At 34.7% G+C, this 19,779-nt stretch overlaps 1 protein-coding gene across 12 annotated transcripts in view; it reads left to right on the top strand.

Annotated features, from left to right (window-relative positions):
• IKZF2 (IKAROS family zinc finger 2) overlaps positions 1-19,779 on the top strand; it is a 153,945-nt gene that overhangs the window by 5,124 nt on the left and 129,042 nt on the right. The window lies entirely within an intron of this gene.

Genomic DNA, 19,779 nt, shown 5'->3' on the forward strand with positions numbered 1-19,779 from the left:
TTTCAATTTGGGTAATATGTGAGGGTAAGGCAGTTTCTTAGCTTTTTTTTTTTTTTTTTTTAAACAAAGATTTAATAACTAAAGGAAACTGAATCAGCTACTAAACTATGAACATATTCTCAAGTTAATTCTGATTATCCAGAGAGAACAAATGTTCTTTCCAGTTTCCTCTTATAGTTCTCAAAACTTGAGGTTGTTATAAAACTACTAACTTTGTAAATAGTAAAGACTTCTGAAGTATAAGCAAAAGTATATAAAGTACTATTAAATACATTTTGTAGTTCATTAACTTTAAGTGGTTGTAGCTATTGACTTGAAATTTTGATTGAACTATATGAATTTACCTATATAAAAGTTTTCTTTTTATTAATGGGAAGTATTTCCCAGGAGATTTCATTCTGGAAGCAATCGTTAAAAATCCTTTATCACATAGAAAGAAAAATTAATAGAGAGTGAGTGAATGGATATTAAATTATAATGTTAATCTTTTATAATGGATCTTGTAACATTAATTTATTTTTTTGGCTAGTTGGCTATAATTTGACAAGTTATACTACTACAGTGTAGTTAGTACAATTTTTAGATTTTAACATTTAATGTTATTAGTTGCTTGGTACAATAGATTTTTTTATTTCTCTGGTAATTTCTGTTTCATTTCCTAAAGAGTAAAGATAGATTGATAGGAAAATTTCTCTTAGAAGATTTAAGTACCGGCTTTAGAAACTTGAGGAACTTTGAATAATCATAGACTTTTTAGCTATCACCCCCTACCCACCACTAGGATATCAGCAGGAAAATGCGTGTTAATTGGCTCCTTTATTTGTGAATTTGATTTTGGTTTTGCAAGTACTCTTCAAAAAAGCAGCTCACCCATTTATTTTTAAGTAAACATCGCAGAGTGTGGGCATGATCAATTTGAACAAAAAAGAACTGTGCTTTTCACATTTGAGCTTTCCTCACCCAGCCAACAACAGTAAAATTAGGTTTGGTACAAGAGTTTTGTTTTGTTTTGTTTTTTTTACCCAAACTTACTAGCCTATGGCAATTCCATGTTAATACGGTTTTTGGCTAAGCTGCATGTGTTTTCGCGTTCTTTTTCCGAAGAGTTGCAGGTGAAATATTTGGCTCTCACTTCAGAGCTGTCTGTTGCATCCTTTATGTAGCCTGTCTTTACAGTATCTAGGTTACCCACTTAGGTGTTAGATGGAGAAGATACCCATTTTTCCTTTCTGTTAGATCTAGGAGAATATCAGCATTTTAGATTGCCCGAGCAAATAGTAGTAAAGAGGGACTCTTGTCTCTTACTTAGAACAAGAGACCTAAAATCCATCATTCAGATGTTTTTCTGTAACTTGGAATAATTTATGAGTGTGCGCTGGGCCTGTCAAATTGCTTGTGGCAGAGATGACTGGTTTTCCTAAATCCATTTAAATGCATTGTTGAACTTTATCAAATGAAAATAGCTTATTTTTTTTCTGCAGGATATATATATATATATCTTCAAATACACTTCCTGAAGGGCTGTTGCGTCCAAAAACAGAATTGAAATTTTGATTGAAGGTATTTAAGCCAAAAGTAAATGGGAATACCTTTATGATAGATTAAGATAGCCTCCAGGAGCACCAAGGAAAGGACAGGATTGTATATGTACAAGGGAGAAAGTTATTTTAAAACAGCTTTAAAGGAATTAAAAAACCTTTTTTTTTTTTTTTTTCCCCATAAAGTAACATTCTGGCAGTAAAGTATCAATAACCTGTGATAGACCACTTCTTTTGGTTTTAGGAAACTGGTCAGTTTTACCACAAGGTCCTAGTCATTTGTTTAGGTTATTTGATGACTATTCTAAGATGAAGGGTGTCTGTACAACTTGCTGCCAGCTACTGTATAAAAAATAATGACAGCAGCTATCATTATTTGACAGTGCTAGGAAAAGAGCATTGGCAACTTGGGGGAAAACTAAAAATGTTATATTGTCTGCCGGCTTTTGGTTTTAAAATTCAGCATGTAAGGTAATCTTAAAAAGTAAAGGGTAATACTGATCTTAACATTTTACAGTAGTTATTTCCTGTGTTTTAGAATGAATTTTCTTAGAGAACTTTAGACTTTTTCTTATGGAATAGGATCTCTTTGATAAGAAGATGGGCATTGTTGCCTGAGATCATTAGTGTACATATTGAGTCCGCTGACAATCTTCGGTGTCAGGGATGACAGTATATGCCTTGATGGCTACTGGAAATACACAGTGTTAAGTGATTTTAAAAATAGACTCTGGAAGTTAAGAATCTGAGACAGACAACTCAGACAGAACAATATAAAAATAATCCATATTGTATTTTGGCCATTCAGATGAGTCTTACTTACTTTGTGATTCCTTCTGTTTCTGGGTTAGCTTAATTCCAGTTCTTGCATAGTTGCTTCAGTATCGGTTTCAAATTGTTCCATCTATACATGCTGCTTACTATTTTAAGAAATTAAAGTTCAAAAATTCATAATTAATCTTTATCTTCTACTTTTATAATGCCAATAAGTAAATGTTCCTTGGAGATAGCTAATGGTATGAAAATACACTGTGGCACAGATTTTGTTTCTATTACTTTAAGACTTTTTACATGGATCAGCTTTGCAGTCAATACTATTTACCAGTCAGTTTGATGGCCAGGTGGCATGTATGGAATTGGAAGAAGTAGTAATTCTAGTTTTACAAGACTCTGACCAATAATCAGGTCAGGGAATCTAGTTTATTCTTTTCATAGTGCTACACATTCATTTTTTTTCTTAGTGAGTTTCCATTTTTAGAGCCTAGTGAAGCAGAAGTATATTATGTTTTCCATTTTTCTTATGTAGAAATGGAGATCTGAAGAAATCGGTTGACCTTGTAGGTCTCTTAACAAAAGGAGGGAGTTGTCAGGATTGGACCAAAAAAACTGTGATGTTACCTTGCGGGTTAGTTAGATCACTTAACTGTTCTCTCTTTATAATGTCATTATCTCAGTGTGTCCGCCTTGTCCAATACTGACCCATGTTTTAGTGACAAAACTGTATTACAGAAGTAGAGGAAGGTTATTATGAGGGCAGAGTGATAGCAGATAATCTTGTTAAGCAGATGCTCTCATGCACTTTAAAAAATATAGTTTATATTATGGGACTCACCAGCTTTCTGAATTGTCTTCTGTAGCTTGGTTTGGCAGTCACCCTTGGTTGGATTTTCATGGGATACACCCTAATGTAACACCAAATGGGCTTGATATAAAAACTCACTGTTTTGAGTTGTTGTACTTAGGTTTACGTGTGTACCCAACCTACATTTAATTTTTACTTGTTGGGAAATTAGGAGAAGAGTTTGATTTGATTTCTTTACACCTATCAATCAAAGTTAAGTATCGTGGTTGTGACTTAAAAAAAAAAAAAAAAAAAAGGAAACTAAAGGAAGTATGTATGGGCAGGGAATTAACAGCAGAAATGCTGTATATTTGTCTTTGCCCCTCATTTCCCCCTCTTGGCATTTTTAGGCTGCCTCAGCATGAGAATAAAGGCCTGTATTCCTATAGAAGTGTTATCCTTATTGTCTCTGTCTTTGTCAAATATGTCTTTCCCACTGGAAGTACATTTTTTTTTTTTTTTTAATGTAACATGATTGGTGAAGTTCTTTGGGAGTCTTTCTTCAAGCTTCAATGAATTGAGCTCTCTGGGTTCCTTGTTCTTTCTCCTAACTTTTAATACTGATGTATTTTGATCTAATGAAGTTCTGAAAGATCAATAGCAGGGCCACAGTTGTAAAATGAGATAGAATGTGCTGTTTTTCTTTGATTTTTTTTTTTCCCTTTATATCTATTTAGGTCAAATATATTTATTGATTGGGTAGCATTTTCCTTTTGGAATTAATCAAGACACAGACTATCTATGCTTTGAAAGAGGTAAGGAGTATTTAGGAACAATGTATTCCTTATTATAAATGTTTAATCAGCACTCGAGTGAGAAAAGGACGGGGGATATAATTTATTGAGTATATATAGGAAGTCCAGCACTATGCTAGATGGATCCCTATTATTTCACTTAGTCTCAATGATAGCTCTGTGAGAGAAGTAGTTACTCCATTTTAAAAAAAGTTTTTATCTATCTATCTATCTATCTATCTGAGAGAGAGAGAGAAAGTGAGAGAGCAGAGTGGGAGCAGAGGGAGAGAGAGAATCCCAAGTAGACTCCAAGCTGAGCGCAGAGCCCATGCTTCATTTTATAATACAGAATAGGGCACAGAAGCAGCAGATTATAAGTGGTTAAAAATATGGGCTTTGGAGTTACACATGCCTGTGTTAGAATTCCTGCTTTGCTATTAACTTGCTGTGTGCCCTTAGGCATGTTACTTCATGTCTCTGAGCTCCAGTTTCCATACCTGTAGAATGGGGATAAGCCATACCTGCTTCAGTGGACTGCTGTGAGTTTTAAATGAATATACACAAAGCATGCACCAAGAACATGCTTAAATTCAATAAATAATCACTACTGGTATTGCTCAGAGCAGTCAAGGTACTTTATCATCGATCAGTGGCTCATAATAAAAAGAGTTTATTTCCAAATCCATTTCTGTTTGAAATTTAGGTCTTTTGCTCTTTCCTTTTTACTGTGTGGAACAGAGATAGGGATTTCTAATAATTTAGAGTAAAAATTGAAAAAAAAAACCTTTCTATTATTTAATATCTAGGAAGATTTCGATTAACAAAGAAGTAGAATTTGTCTGTATGTTAGAAATTCTTTTTATTAGGTTTCAATGTTCGTGAGTGTAGTTTTATGTTGTTGGCTGTATGTAAAGAAATCATTGCTTACCTTCGGTACTCCAAAGATATTGGTCATTAAGAATGGTAAAAGAGAGGATCCCTGTGTGGCTCAGTGTTTAGTGCCTGCTTTCGGCCTACGGTGTGGTCCTGGAGTCCCGGGATCCAGTCCCAGAATCGAGTCCTGGGATGGAGTCCCATGTCGAGCTCCCTGCATGGCATCTGCTTCTCACTCTGCCTGTGTCTCTGCCTTTCTCTCTCTCTTTCTCTTTCTCTGTGTCTCTCATGAATAGATAAATAAAATCTTTAAAAAAAAAAAAAGAACGGTAAAAGAAAGAAATCCACTTAAACCTATTCATATCTATAATCAATTCTTTTTTTGAAGGTCTGTATCTAAAATTTTACTTCACTTGATGCTTCTGGTAATACCATAAATTCTTATTTGATGATACCTAATCATGTTGTAGGCCAGATTGTTACTAATTGTGCATTTTGGGGTAATTTATTTGTTTTAAATTTGAAGTAAGCTTAAAAACTATAATTATCACTTCTAGGCATTTGCCATGTTGCAGCATCATTCTAATTGATTAATTCAGCAAGTTTATAGACTACCTTTAATGCATCAGGCACTGCAAGGCGAATCCAAAGGTGAATAGTACACTGTACTCCAGGAGCTCATGCTCTAGTTTGAAAGGCATTTAAGCAGGGCATTATACTATGGTATGCTCAATGTTCTGATTATAATGGGAAGTGGACGGTGATACTAGTTCAGGAAGTCTTCTTAGAGACGGAGGCTGGTTGAGCTGAAACTTATTGAAGGAATAGGATTTAGAAGAGAAGTGGAAGGCTTTTTCCGTATAAAGGATGCATCCACAATGGGAGCTGAGAAATAATATATGTTCTGGGAAATAAAAGCAGTTGGTATTTCTAGAGTGTGAGGTTGGTGCATAGGCTTTGAGGCCAGAGATGACTCTGGACAATCAGGACAAAATCATGGAATACTGTATATAGGAGAAAATTTGGATTTCATTTTCAGGGGAGTCGAGGGATTTAACAAAGCAGATGACTTCTGTCTTGATTGTTGTGGGATCACACTGGCCATACTGTGGGAGAAAAGACTGTGCATGGAGACGTGTCTAGAGGCTGGAGTATTTTAAACAGGTATTGCAATTGTTGAGTGAGAAGTTGTGAGAGCTAGTGGTAGTGGGGATAAAAAAGAAGAGAAGGATTTGGGAAATATTTCGCAGCTCAAAGTGGATAGGACTTGGATAGTAGGGTTAAGGAGAGAAGGAAGTTCATGATGATGATCCATCGATTATTGGATAAATGGCAGTAGGTTCCATCAGGGAGGATAGTATATACTAGAGAGGTTTCCAGGAAAAGATGTAGTTTAGTTTAGTTCTGAATCCAGAGAGTTTGAATCATCTGTAGGATTTCTGAGAAGATGGCAATCAGACATATGGACAGATGGACTGGAGTGTGAATTTTCCTAATCTCATAGATAGATTGCGATTTGGTTACTTTGCTACTATATTACTTTAACAATAATTTAGGACTTAAAAAAAATTCTCCCATAAGGAAGTCCCAGCATTTGATCAGTGACTTTATTCCTAGTTGCCCCATTAAGTCAAGACTCTATGTTGAAATGTGTGAGTATAGGTTTCAATGCCCTCTCCCTGTTTCATGGAGTCCTTTTATGCCAGTCTCAGAAGTTGGATCAGTTGATGTGATTGACTTAACCGCATTTTGAACAAAATATGCCAATCCTTCTCTTTAAATTTTTGTGGTACATTTTATATCATAATTTCTGTGGTTATTTATTTTAAAAAATCATAAAGCTAATGTATACCGTACACTCCAGTGATTTTACTATAATGATTTTTCTTTACTCTGTAACCTATTTCTTTATAAATCTAATCTATATAAATTTCTATATAAATATAAATTTCTATATAAATATAATCTAAAATACATGAGGAATGATGTTATCTACATGCTAGCCAGTTCTGCCACTTTAAGAGCCAAAATATTTAGTACTTTTATCCAGCGCTTTTCTAAAAACTTGAAGATAAATATACATACATGATATATATTATTTGAAAATGATTTGATACCTAGCTAATTTTTTTAAAGTTTATAATATTGTGCCTGTTGGGGTAAAATTACCTAGAGTGTGATATAGTATGATATAAAAATACATCCTAATTGATATATTTATTACCTCAAAATATCTATTACAGAACTCCATCTTAAAAATGTAAGTGCTGATTACCCAAGACACCATAGAATTCCAAATGAATGTTAATGATGGAAATACTTTGAGATTTCCTGTATATGGAGATTCAGAACTCTCTAGAGAGATATTTTTCATCTTTCAATCATTGATCCAGTAAACATTTATTAAGCAGTTACTTTGTGTGATGCACTGCTGATGCTGAGGCACAAAAACTATGTTAGGGTTTTTGTAGAGAGGGATATTGTCTTTCAGGGTCCAAATGAATCTATTTGAGATATTAATAATCCTTTTGCATTTAGAAGTAAATAAGTATGGTGTACTTACCATGATTTATATCCATTGTAGATAAGTGAGTTGTTTCTCACCTTTTACCACCAAGAATTGTTCAAAAGTATATAAATTTGAAGATGCACAATGAAACAGAGGCAAAAAATGCAACAAGCTTCTAAGATAGGTTCCTACAGGATAACATTTCCTCATTTCTTGGGGAAATGTTATCATGCAGGATTTGGCCATAAGCCTTGCAATTTCTCAAAATTGATTGGCTCTACATTTAGAGTGGATCCATATCTCAGGATTGACATACATGAAACAAGTTTATGAAATTGGCATTTAAAATCAGAAGACCAGTTTATGTCAATACCTTTATTAAAAATAAAACAAAAAAACCCAACCAAGAGAGGATCACTCCAGTTGGCTTGAGGAGATCATTTTGGGTAATCAACAAGGTCACTTGGTGAACAAGGATCTGAACAAAAGGAGTTAGTTATATAATTCAGATGTTTAATGGCATCACACTAAGAGAGCCTAATATATTCAGCATCACAATAGAGATAGCATTGCCATTTGTATGTTATAGTTAAGTCCTTTGATTCCTTCTTGCCTGAATGGACATGGATTTAGATTTCATATGTATAGGTGTAGACAAAATACTTCTGGGAGTCATTTTTTCCCCCTCAGCTTCCTTGGCTAAATCCTGCAGATTCAGTCTTTAACTTACATTAGTATATATAATCAGGTTACAACCAATTTTACTGGCCTAGGACCGATTCATTTTCTTTAGTGTTATTTTACATTCCTGCCTTAGATTTGTTAATTGTTGATATTATAGCTTAACTCTGTAAGAGCAATCTTTTAATGCTTATAAGGATATCCCAATTACTATTACCATAAATTCAAACTTCTGTTCAAAGAAATGTTGATAGGTGATAGGGTCAGCAATTTAGGAGGTCTTAAAATCAGTTTTAAATGAAGATGGGAAATAGCATTGCCACTAAAGAAAGGTACTTTAGGTTAGCTGGGAATCTGGAAGTGCTCCTTGTTATAGGTCAAGAGAAACCAACAGTACATCAGTTTCCTGAAATCATTGACACCATCTGACGATAGCAAATGAGATTTTACAGAAAATTATAGTATTTTAGTTTAGTTAATAAGGAAGGCTATCGGGAAGCCTGGGTGGCTCAGCAGTTGAGCATTTGCCTTTGCCTCAGGACGTGATCCCGGAGTTCTGGGATCAAGTCCCACATAGGGCTCCTGCGTGGAGCCTGCTTCTCCTCCCTCTGCCTGTGTCTCTGCCTCTCTCTATGCCTCTCATGAATAAATAAATAAAATCTTAAAAAAAAATAAGGAAGGCTATCTTAATTACTGAATGTTAATTTAAGAATATTTGTAGGGGTGCCTGGGTGGCTCAGTCGGTTAAGCATCCAACTCTTGATTTCAACTCAGGTTGTGATCTTAGGGTCCAGAGATCCAGCCCTGCCTGGGGCTCAGGGCTGAGTGTGGAGCCTGCTTAAAGATTCTTTCTCCCCACTGCACCCCTCTCTCTAAAAATAAAATATATTTATCAAAGCATACAGCTTTATTTTGGGGCCGCACATTGATTACAAAGAAGCTAATCAGGAGATTTTCCAGATATGAATCTTTGAGGAAAATGACCATGCCCTATCTCTTTAGCCTTCAGTAATTATTTGTTAAATTAAGGAAATACTTATGATTGTATTGCATATATGTATTTAAATAATGTATTTCTGACCTATTTGAGGAGATTTGAAAACTTTAGTTTTTTGCTATTGAAATGATTCTGAAATCCTAACTTGTGATTTTCTCTGTTTGGGTATGTTGTTTTTAACTATGCCTCACTCTAAAAAAGATTTTATAATCTTCAGATTAGCCCCCAAAAAGATAATTCTGAGATTCTAAACAGCTTCTAAGTTTTCTGATTCAATATAATCATGTTCAGTGGAATCAAGTGAATATAAATATTTTCATGAATATTTTATAGCCACCATCATCATCTTCATTACTATTATTTTTATATAGCACATTTAGAATTTACAGATTGAATTCCACATACTTACAATTTTGAAATCAGTTCTCTATTACTTATTTAAAACTAATTTTAGTAGCGTGTTCAAAATGAAATGCTTCAATTAACTTTTCTTATGCACTCCAGATATTTTGAGGAGCATATAATTAATCAGTGTAAAGTCACGTTCTAATAAATTAACATTCTGGGTGTCTACACCTTTGACATTTTTGTCATTGCTCTCTTATTATCATGGAAGTTATAGTTCTTATTACACCTGACTATGTCAACTCTACTTTCTTCTTACTAAGATATCAGTATGCAGGGCTTGGTCATATTTTGAAGTGCTAGGTGGCTACATTGCTCTATTTCCATTGAATTAACTTTAAGAATTTCTGGTTGAGTTCTAAAGAGGTGTCATTTCTTCTACAACTATAAGAAATATTTTTGTCATGGTCATTTTCATAAAGATCCTTGTTATTTAAAAACTAAACATTATAACAAGTAACACCTAGTCATTTTTAGGTATTGCTTTAAAATTCAAACACTTTAAAAACACTGCTTCTAATATAGTGTTTGAAATATGAGATGAATTCTATTATAGTGCTGAACATTCACAAAATATTTGAAAACAGTAATAGATTTTGTTTGGACATAACTGAAAACTAGAAAAAAAGAAAGATATTTTCTGTGAGTCTGCTGTTTTTAGATTCTCAAATTATGAATTACACACCACCATCTGTCCGAACTATGACACATTAATCACCTAATGACAATTTTTGGATTCAATTTTTTGGAAACAAAAACAAAAAAAAAACACCCCTTTGTCTACCACAGCCCCCCCCCAACTTAAAGTAAATTATTTTTACAAAATTATTATTACAGTAAGGCTATTTGCATAAAAAATTCTGATGAATTGAATAGTTTTAGTTGGTCCCACGGTTTGAATACAATAGCTGGTAACTGATTTGAAGAGATAGTATTTTTTTTTCATCAAATCAGAGAAGCTGTAGTCAAACAATTACTTTCATACAACTGTATGTACAAGAAAGTGCCATATGTCTTTTAAAGGCATATATGCCCTGTGTGTGCACTTGTGTATGTGCGCGTGTGTGAATGCAAGAATAAGGACACAAAAGAACTGTCACACTATCGATAGAGTTCACTTTGGAGTACGGGAGGGTAGACAGGGCATTTTATCAACTTATTCCAAATAGTTCTGTAATATTTGAATCTTTCACAAAAGATCTTTTACTTGCATAATTTAAAAAAAAAACGCTATTTCAGTCAGATATCTTCTCAAAGAAATAAAGTCTGAAGCTTTTCTGTGAGAGACAGTCATAGCTCTGATCACATGGGCTTATCCTTGAAATTTCAGTGATATTATAGAGTTACAACAATGGACTACTGCCATTAATGACAAGTATTGGGATGCCTGGGAGGCTCAGCGGTCAGTGGAGTGTCTGCCTTTGATCCTGGAGTCCCGGATTGAGTCCGCATAGGGCTCCCTGCAGGGGGCCTGCTTCTCCCTCTGCCTGTGTCTCTGCGTATCTCTTTCTGCGTCTCTCATGGATAAATACATAAAATCTTAAAAAAAAATAATGGGTACTGATTTCAGGGCTATTCTCATATACAAATGGTGTTCTGTAGGCTCTTTGAATATTAGATTTAGTCTGGATGTAAGGTGTTAATTACTATAATACAATGGAATTTCCAAATAAAGTAATATACTTTGCATTTTTTTTATGAGTGATATTCATTCACAGCATGAGATACTGTAAATAGTGCACATATCAGTGTACTTCTGGCAGTGGTTAGGAGACATAGCATTATGATACCAGAATAAATCTGAGTAGAGTGAGTTAAAACTTGTAGCCTATATATGATAATCAAGATCAGTTTTTAAAAACTGCCTTAGTCTCTTTTTCATGTTCATCAATTTAAAACTCCAGTGAGTGTTGTTAATGTTTACATTAAATCTTTTAAGGATACAGTTTTTAGCAAGACAACTGGGGTTTATTGCTAATGGGAGTAGGATCTGTGAAAATAACTTCAGGCATATGAATGGAAGGAGCAGAGGTGTGAACCGTAAGGGAACATAGAAGAGAGCTAGTTCAAGAAGAAAGAAATTAAAAATGGTGAATGCAGGAGTGAGGGGCAAGCCACAGAACCCACTAGATTCTTAGATCTGCCAAAGACTTCAGGGCATATGAAAAATAATGATCTTTCCCTTCTTTTTTTCTTTCAGAAAGTATAAATAAGGCTAATAAGGCTTATTATATATAATAAATAAGGCTAATTATATATATATAATTACTGCTTACATTTATGTATTATTATATTGCATGTTTATATATTATATTACATATGTAAATATAGAAATAAAGCTAAAGTGTATTTATAAGCTAATTAAAGAAGCTACCTATCTGAATGATGAGGGATGTTGCAGTAAGGTTAGAATGGTTTCTGGTAGGGGATCCCTGGGTGGCTCAGTGGTTTAGCGCCTGCCTTTGGCCCAGGGCATGATCCTAGAGTCCCGGGATCAAGTGCCACATCAGGCTCCCCTGCAGGGAGCCTGCTTCTCCCTCTGCCTATGTCTCTGCCTCTCTATTTCTGTGTGTGTGTGTGTGTGTGTGTGTGTCTAATGAATAAATAAATAAAATCTCTTAAAAAAAAAAAAAAGAATGGTTTCTGGTAGAAGATAAATGAAAAACCCTGAGATTCAGTAGAATGAAGTTCTTCACATATCTAAAGCCGGAGGGTAGAAGATGGGGGTGGAATAGTAAGAAGAACTGGAGTACTGTGGGTTTCAGTCTAGAAGGATGGGCAGATGGAAGCAGTATATAGAGGTTGGTAGTCCCTAGAATAGATTGCTTGCTGTCATCAACAGTGGCATTACTGATGGCCACTTTGGACTAATCTATTCCTTTTATCTTTTGCAAAAGTGACTATGTAATATACTGTGTGTGAGAGCCTTAACTGGTTGTATTTCTGAATTACCACCAATGCAGTAAATTTTGGCCTTGTCCCTCAACTGCCTTTTTACCTCACTTCAGTGGGAAAGGGGTTCGGGAATTAGGGAAAGCTGTAGTCTTGACAGAAACAGTAAGAACTTTCTCTGCTTTCTCTCTCTTTCTTTCTTTCTTTCTTTCTTTCTTTCTTTCTTTCTTTCTTTCTTTCTCTTTCTTTCTTTCTTTCTTTCTTTCTTTCTTTCTTTCTTTCTTTCTTTCTTTCTTTCTTTCTTTCTTTCTTTCTTTCTTTTTTTTCCCTCTTGGGAGGTGGCAACAAAGAAGGAACTTGATATTGAGCAGATGAGATGGGGTTTTGCATCCAGTTTTTGTTCTCTGATCTGGTTTTTTTTTTTTTTTTTTCCATTTTCCTCCTGAAGTATCTAAGACACAAGCACTGAGTGTTTTAAAATACTTTCTTAAGATCATACTCTGTCAGAGATTTAGAATTCCCAGGTTGGCTTTTACTCACTGGAACACTTTTCTAAAATTAACCTGTGATAATACTGCAGTAAAAATTTATCAGACATGAGATGAAGTTTACACGTGTATTATTGTTGAATGAAAGGTTTGCTAAGCCCATAAATAATAAAAACAAGATCAAGGTATATATTTAACTTGCTTAAGAAAACAGACTGCCTTTAAGCCTATTATTTAAGCCTAAGTACCATTTTATTTTTTAAGACACTTCACACTATTTGTAATGCTTTCACATCTAACATACAATGTGCTCATTAAAACTTGAACTTAAATATTTATTTAAGCAGTCTCTAAGGAATTTATTCTTCCTGGTAGTGTTGAAGCATTTTATTTGTTACTAGAAAATAATAAGCATATATATATTTTTAAAATTATTTTATTGAATAAATTTTCCTCTTCCCCTTCCGCCATAGTATATAAAAGTAAGCACTGGTATTATATGTCAAATCTGTGATCCCCTAGCCAGATACTTCATATCTTGGCATCTCAGTTTGTAAGACGGGGACATTATTGTCAGGAGTGGTGAGCTTTAGAAAGAATATTCATAAAGTCTCCAAAATGGTGACTGGCATGTGGTAAGTAAACTAGAACGGTAGCTATTATTTATTAGAAAAAAGAGCATAAGAAAACACTTGAGTCATATAACTAAGAAATAGATTCCACAAACACGTTAAATAGTCTTCTAGGAAGGACATGCTTTGAGACTACTTTTAATCAACAATTGTAATAATAGTAAAAAAAAAAAAAGAAGGAAAAAGCATTGCCAATAAAACACAAGAAATCTGCATCATTGACTAGATATATTGTTCTTCATCTGTCTGAGTGCTGTCAGATAGTCCTTGTTTGAAAAGAAATGTGTGTGCAGATATGAGGCAATTATTAATTCTGTTGTATTCAAATCAATTACTAAAGAAATGAAACTAAAATTACCTAATCAAAGCGAATCACAAATAAACCTGCTCTGTTTGTGAGGGATATAATTGAAATGGTAATTATGTAGTAGTAATGCATTTCATTTTGAGGGTGGCAGTTCAGAAGATGTGTTCAGGACTTGACGGTAGAGTGTATCTCCCTCTTAACCTGGTCCAGAGTAATCTGTTAGCAGGGACTTGTTTGCTTGTTTACTAGATGTGTTGGTGAATTCCCAATATGGTTCTGAAATTTCCTGAATTCCGTACTCCTGGTGCTGTGTGTCCTACATCAAAACACATTGCTCTGTTGTATATCTGGAATTCTCAACTATGTACCAAACCCTAGTAATGTCCATTTTTCCCCTTTTATCCTGTGAGCAATCAAGGAAAAAAGTAGATATTCTTTTAAAAAGATTTTATAAAAAAAAAAAAAAAAAAAAAAAAAAAGATTTTATAGCAGAGTATGTTAATAAACAGACTACTCATAGGTCATTTGGTTAAAAGGCGCTGAAATCTTCGTAAATCCCAATGAGATCATTTAAAGATACACAATTTGCTTTTCATGTCCAAGTTTAACTTTTCTTGGGTCAGGGTTACTATTAGCATAGGGACTGTGTAATCAGTCTTTCAAATCAAATGACCCTTTTTATCCAGGAGTAATTACTTTAAAAACTAGGAAGCCTTTATCACTTCCTATCTTGTTTTATCATTACTCCCTGACTTCTCTTCATCTTATCTCTCCCATGTGACTGGAATCCCCTTGAGGGCAGGGGAAATGATGTAATTTCTGCAGCCCAAGGATAGCAGAGAATAGGCTTGAATTTATATTGGCTGAGTTATATATTAGTCTTCACTTCCTCATTTGTAAAGGAGGGAGAGTTAGTGCTTGTCTCTTGGGATTGTTGTGAGGATTAATAAAATAACTCTAGTTATAGCTTCTATCATACTGCCTAACACATTTCAAGAAATAATTCAAGAAAAGGTAGTGGCTCTTTTCTATAGGAGCTAGTTAGCACAGTGCCTTATACATAGTAGTCTCTCTATTTAAAAAGTTGCCTGTTAATTTTTAAATACATTATGTGGTTAATATGTGTTGTTTGTCTCACTGGATACATTAGAGACATATCTCAGTTATTCCTGTAAGTTATTACTCAGATTGACCCCTACAGGTTTGGTCACTTCAGCACTGTGTGTGCTGTGGATACCAGAGACTACTAAGTCACCCAGCTAGTCTTTTTACCCACAAAGCAGTTTTAAAATAAATGGTCTAAAGTTAGCACTAGCTTCTTAGACTCTTTCTTCTCAACACGCATTCAGGCAGAGTACTGCAGAATACTGCATTGGACTAAAAGTTTCAAGTACTTACAAGTTTCATAAAAATACATCCTTTCAGTTTCATAAAAATACATCTTTTCAGGCCAATGCCACTCTCTTTAGAATATAGAGATGGATTTTAAAAAAGACTAAAAGATCTGTAGAGAAAATATATATACATATATATTCACCCTGAGACATTTTGGTTATTTGTGTATTATTTAGAAACTCTATAGTTTTAAAGTTATTACTACTATTATTATTTTGAAGATTCTAATTTCATGATCTAGGATATTCCAAATCATAACATGCCAATTTACTAGACACGTGTGAAAATGGGATATCATATTGCTGTTGTGTCAGTGAACTCTTATCCAGCAGCTCAGTCCCAAAGATCATTTAAAATCTTAGAAATCAAATGGCTCTTCCTTAAAACTGTACCCAGTTCTGCTTATGCTAGATTGTGAGGCCAGATGTCAATTTTCTTAGAACAACTGTGTTAATTATCACATTTGTTGATGATATAATTATCATAGCAGTACCTAGGATCAGTTACACAACCTTTACAAAAGTTTTCTTTTCCCTAGTTTTTATCTGCATTCTTTCATGAAATCCTGTTTCCGTGTGTCCAAGCAATTTAGATGAGCAGTGGTTATCTAGTTTGCCAACATTTGTCATCATTCCTATGACTACAAGAATTAAGACAGTATATTTAATAGCTTAGAGAATACTAAGTCTTCTTGTTAGCATTATAAAAGATCATCTTATCTTTCTATTCTCTTTGATTTTCCTTCTTTTTTTTAAGTTACAACAAAATTGTATATTATTTAGAAGTTGGTGGAATGTAGTTCTCTTGATATAAGGTTCTGTAAATTAAGCCCATTATACTTAACTGGCACATAGAGGAAAAAAATGTACTTAATCCTAACTAAAATGAAAGTGCCTGTCTCCATATAGTACCGATTTAATGGTAACAGGTTATCTGCATTTTTATGCTGAAAAGAAATCCTTGGTGGTAATCAATCTGTGATTTTCTATTTGCTATTTCTTTTGTTTGTTGTATGAGTGGTGGGATTTAAACTGCTGGAAAACATTTTTAGCTGCTAGCAAGTTTGTTTTTAATCAGTTAATAAGTATTACTCCCCACTTGGGTGACTCTTCAGGATGGTGGCAAACTTCACTCCTCCAAATGCTTCCTTTTCAAGTGTGGAGTTCATGGATATTTTGGATGTTAATATATTTTCAGGATCATGTATCTGGATGGGTACAGTGCTGGTGATTGATGCCTATTCATTGTATTTATCACTTTATAATAAGGGTTTTATTGTCTTAAAATTCTCTCATACTTTGAAATTTGTGTTTTTACTTCTCTGCTGCCTGTGAGATGTTGGGCTTAGAAATTAGTATTTATGGGCAGCCCTGATGGCACAGCGGTTTAGCGCCGCCTGCAGCCTGGGGTGTGATCCTGGAGATCCGGGATCGAGTCCCACGTCGGGCTTCCTGCATGGAGCCTGCTTCTCCCTCTGCCTGTGTCTCTGCCTCTCTCTCTCTCTCTGTGTGTCTCTATGAATAAATCAGTAAAATCTTTTTTTTTTTAAAAAAAGAAAGAAATTAGTATTTATTTCTAAGTTTCTACTTTTAGTTTTGATTTTCTAGGTTACTGGCTATTGAGATAAAGGGAATGATCCAGTTAGTTGAAATCAGAAAGCTAGAAGCTTTTGGTAGGAATGTGAGAAGTATCTGCTGCCTCTAAGAGAATGATATAGAGAAGCAATAGCTTTATTAGAAGTGTCATAATCAGTGATAGCCAATTGCTCAGTGAACAGGAAACATCTGGTGCTCACCTTCATCTATTAGCAGCCCTTATGTCTCCATCTGCAGGTCCTCCTTTCTCAGTTTATTCCTTCAGATACTAATGATGCTTTGACTTTCAAATCTGTATTTGGTAATGTTCCTTTACTGAAACTCCAAGTCCAGTCCCTCAGAAAACATTGGCTCCACATCTAAAATACATCCTGAGTGTGCATAATTCTCACCATGTTCACTTCAATAATTTTGGTCTGAGCTACCATCATTTCCCAATTGCCTAAGCCTAAAATACAGCCAAAACTTATATCTGGCCTTCCTGCTTCCATTCCTTTTCCTCTGTTCCCCATAATCTACCAAAGAGGCAGAACTGGATTTTCTAAAACCTAAATCAGATTATATCAATCCATTGCTTCAAACACAAAAGTTTTCTATTGAAAGTAGAATAAAATGAAAATTCCTTTCTAAAGTCTATAAGGTCCTAAAGGCTGTTACCCCTGCTTCCATCTCTGAACCCCTTTTCCTTCACTCTTCTCGTTCACCAAACTTTCAAATGCCTTCTATCTTTCTTCTTTTTGGACATGGCAAATTCATTCCTTTGAGGGTCTTTGTATTTAACTGTTCTTTCTGTTTGGAATACTAGTGCTTCATAACTTTGCATGAACGGCTCCTTCTTTTCTTAATTCAATTGTTTCCTCTTTGGGAAGGAAAGCTCTTCCCGAGTACCCCAGGTAAATAAGCCCCTTATGGGCATTCTATGAATAATGTCTATTTTGTTGTCTTTGTCATACTTACTGGTATCTGAAATTATCTAATTTATTTATTTGTTTCTTCTCCAAATACATAGTTGTGGAGCACTTGTATTGGTTACTGACATAGCCCTAATCCCCAGAATAGAGTTAGGAACATAGTAGATGACAAATGTGGGCTCAACGGCCAACTAAATCCTATCCTTTGCCTTCCATAAACAGAATTTTCAGTGTGTGTGTGTGTGTGTGTGTGTGTGTGTGCGCGCGCATCCGCATCTGTATAGTAAACACAGTATTTTATATTGTGATATCCATTTGAAAGCCTATATTGAGGCCTATGGTCATCTGGGGAAAGAATAGTAAAACAAACCTTGTCTTCTGGCTTTTGGCTTCGTGATCCTTCCCTTATATAAGATGTTCATTCCTTCCTTGTATTCATTTGTTTATTTACTCCACTTAAAACAAATATTGGGTACCTGTCTGCCCTGGAATATAGCAGTCCCGGTGGGTGCAGTTGTTCTTTCATTTTGATGTAAGATCCAGTGGAAGTGGTTAAGAGTACTGACTTTCAAGTTACATAGACTTGGGTTTGACTCCTGGCTGTTTCTTACTTTAAAGTTAAGCCTTAGGAATTGCTGATATCTGATTGTTTTTCAACTTATGTGACTTTGGGAATATTCCTTGGATTTTCTACATTCACTTCCCTCAGCCACAAATAATAGGTTTTAAGGTTTTACCTTAAGAGGTTAAACCTTTCATAAGGTTTTAAGAAATAAAAGCAATAACGTACATAAAGCATTTAGCTCATTTTCTGGCACAATTACCTGTTATTATTTGTAGATTGTAAATATTTGCATATGGTTTTTATACTTATTAGACATGGTTCCTAAGATATTACTTGAAATATAAAGAATATCAGCTAAGTCACAAGTTATTTCTTACATTCTTTTTCTGACTTGTTATAATATTTATTATTTATTTATTTAGAGAGAAAGAGAGTGCGAGCACACATGAGTGGAGAGAAGGACAAGGGAGAAGGAGAGAGTGGATCTTAAGCAGACTCCATGCTAAGCCCAGAGCCTCACATGGGCTTGATTTCATGACCCCAGTATCATGACCTGAGCTGAAATCAAGAGTTGGGTGCTTAATCCATTGAGCCACCCAGACACCCCTTGATTGTTATAACATTTAGAATATTCTGCATTAAACAAACAAAAAGTTTGGGATGCCTGGGTGGCTCAGTGGTTGAGCATCTGCCTTTGGCTCAGGGCATGATCCCCAGGGTCCTGGGATCAAGTCCTGCATCAGGCTTTCCACAGGGAGCCTGCTTCTCCCTCTGCCTATGTTTCTGCCTCTCTCTCTGTGTCTCTCATGAATAAATTTAAATCTTTAAAAAAAAAAAAAGTTTGACATTTATAAATTTCACTGTTTCACAAATCCATTGTGGTGTTTCATAAATTTATTTTATAATGGTAACAATATTTAGCTTTTCTATTTGATTTTATATTATACTTAATAGTATTTTAATTATTATAGTTGATTCTCATGGTGACTTAATAGTCTCTGAGTACTTAGGAGAGGGAATGCTTTATAAAAACAATCAAGTCTCATTTCTTTAGTTCCTAGGATGCTTTGGAAATACCTTTTTTTGTTAATTGGAAAAATCATGTCATAATTTAAAAAAAATTTTTTTAAATATTTTATTTATTTATTCACGACAGAGAGAGAGAGAGAGAGAGGCAGAGACACAGGCAGAGGGAGAAGCAGGCTCCATGAAAGGAGCCCGACGTGGGACTCAATCCTGGGTCTCCAGGATCATGCCCTGGGCCGAAGGCGTTGCTAAACCGCTAAGCCACCCAGGCTGCCCATGTCATAATTTTTTAGAAAATAAAATTGATATATCTAACCAAAAGTTCTGATGACAGATTAGAATCTAAAGAGAAAATGGAAACAAGCATATTACTGAGTCCAAATTACCTTTATTTGGGTTGGATTAACTGTCTTCATTCCGAGGCTGTATGTGTGTAATATAGATCAATAAGGTGTTCAGAATGGGATTAACTATCTGGAAGGAAGTGGTGTTATCTAAACCCTACAGCTGGAAAATATGAGAATTAGAAATTTAATTGATTAATAATGGATCACATCATTATCCAATGATTAAAGACTGCTGGGTGGAACCTACATTGTAGGGTTTTCTT

The sequence above is a fragment of the Canis aureus genome, chromosome 36 (assembly GCF_053574225.1).
Source record: "Canis aureus isolate CA01 chromosome 36, VMU_Caureus_v.1.0, whole genome shotgun sequence".
NCBI classification, from domain to species: Eukaryota; Metazoa; Chordata; class Mammalia; order Carnivora; family Canidae; genus Canis; species Canis aureus.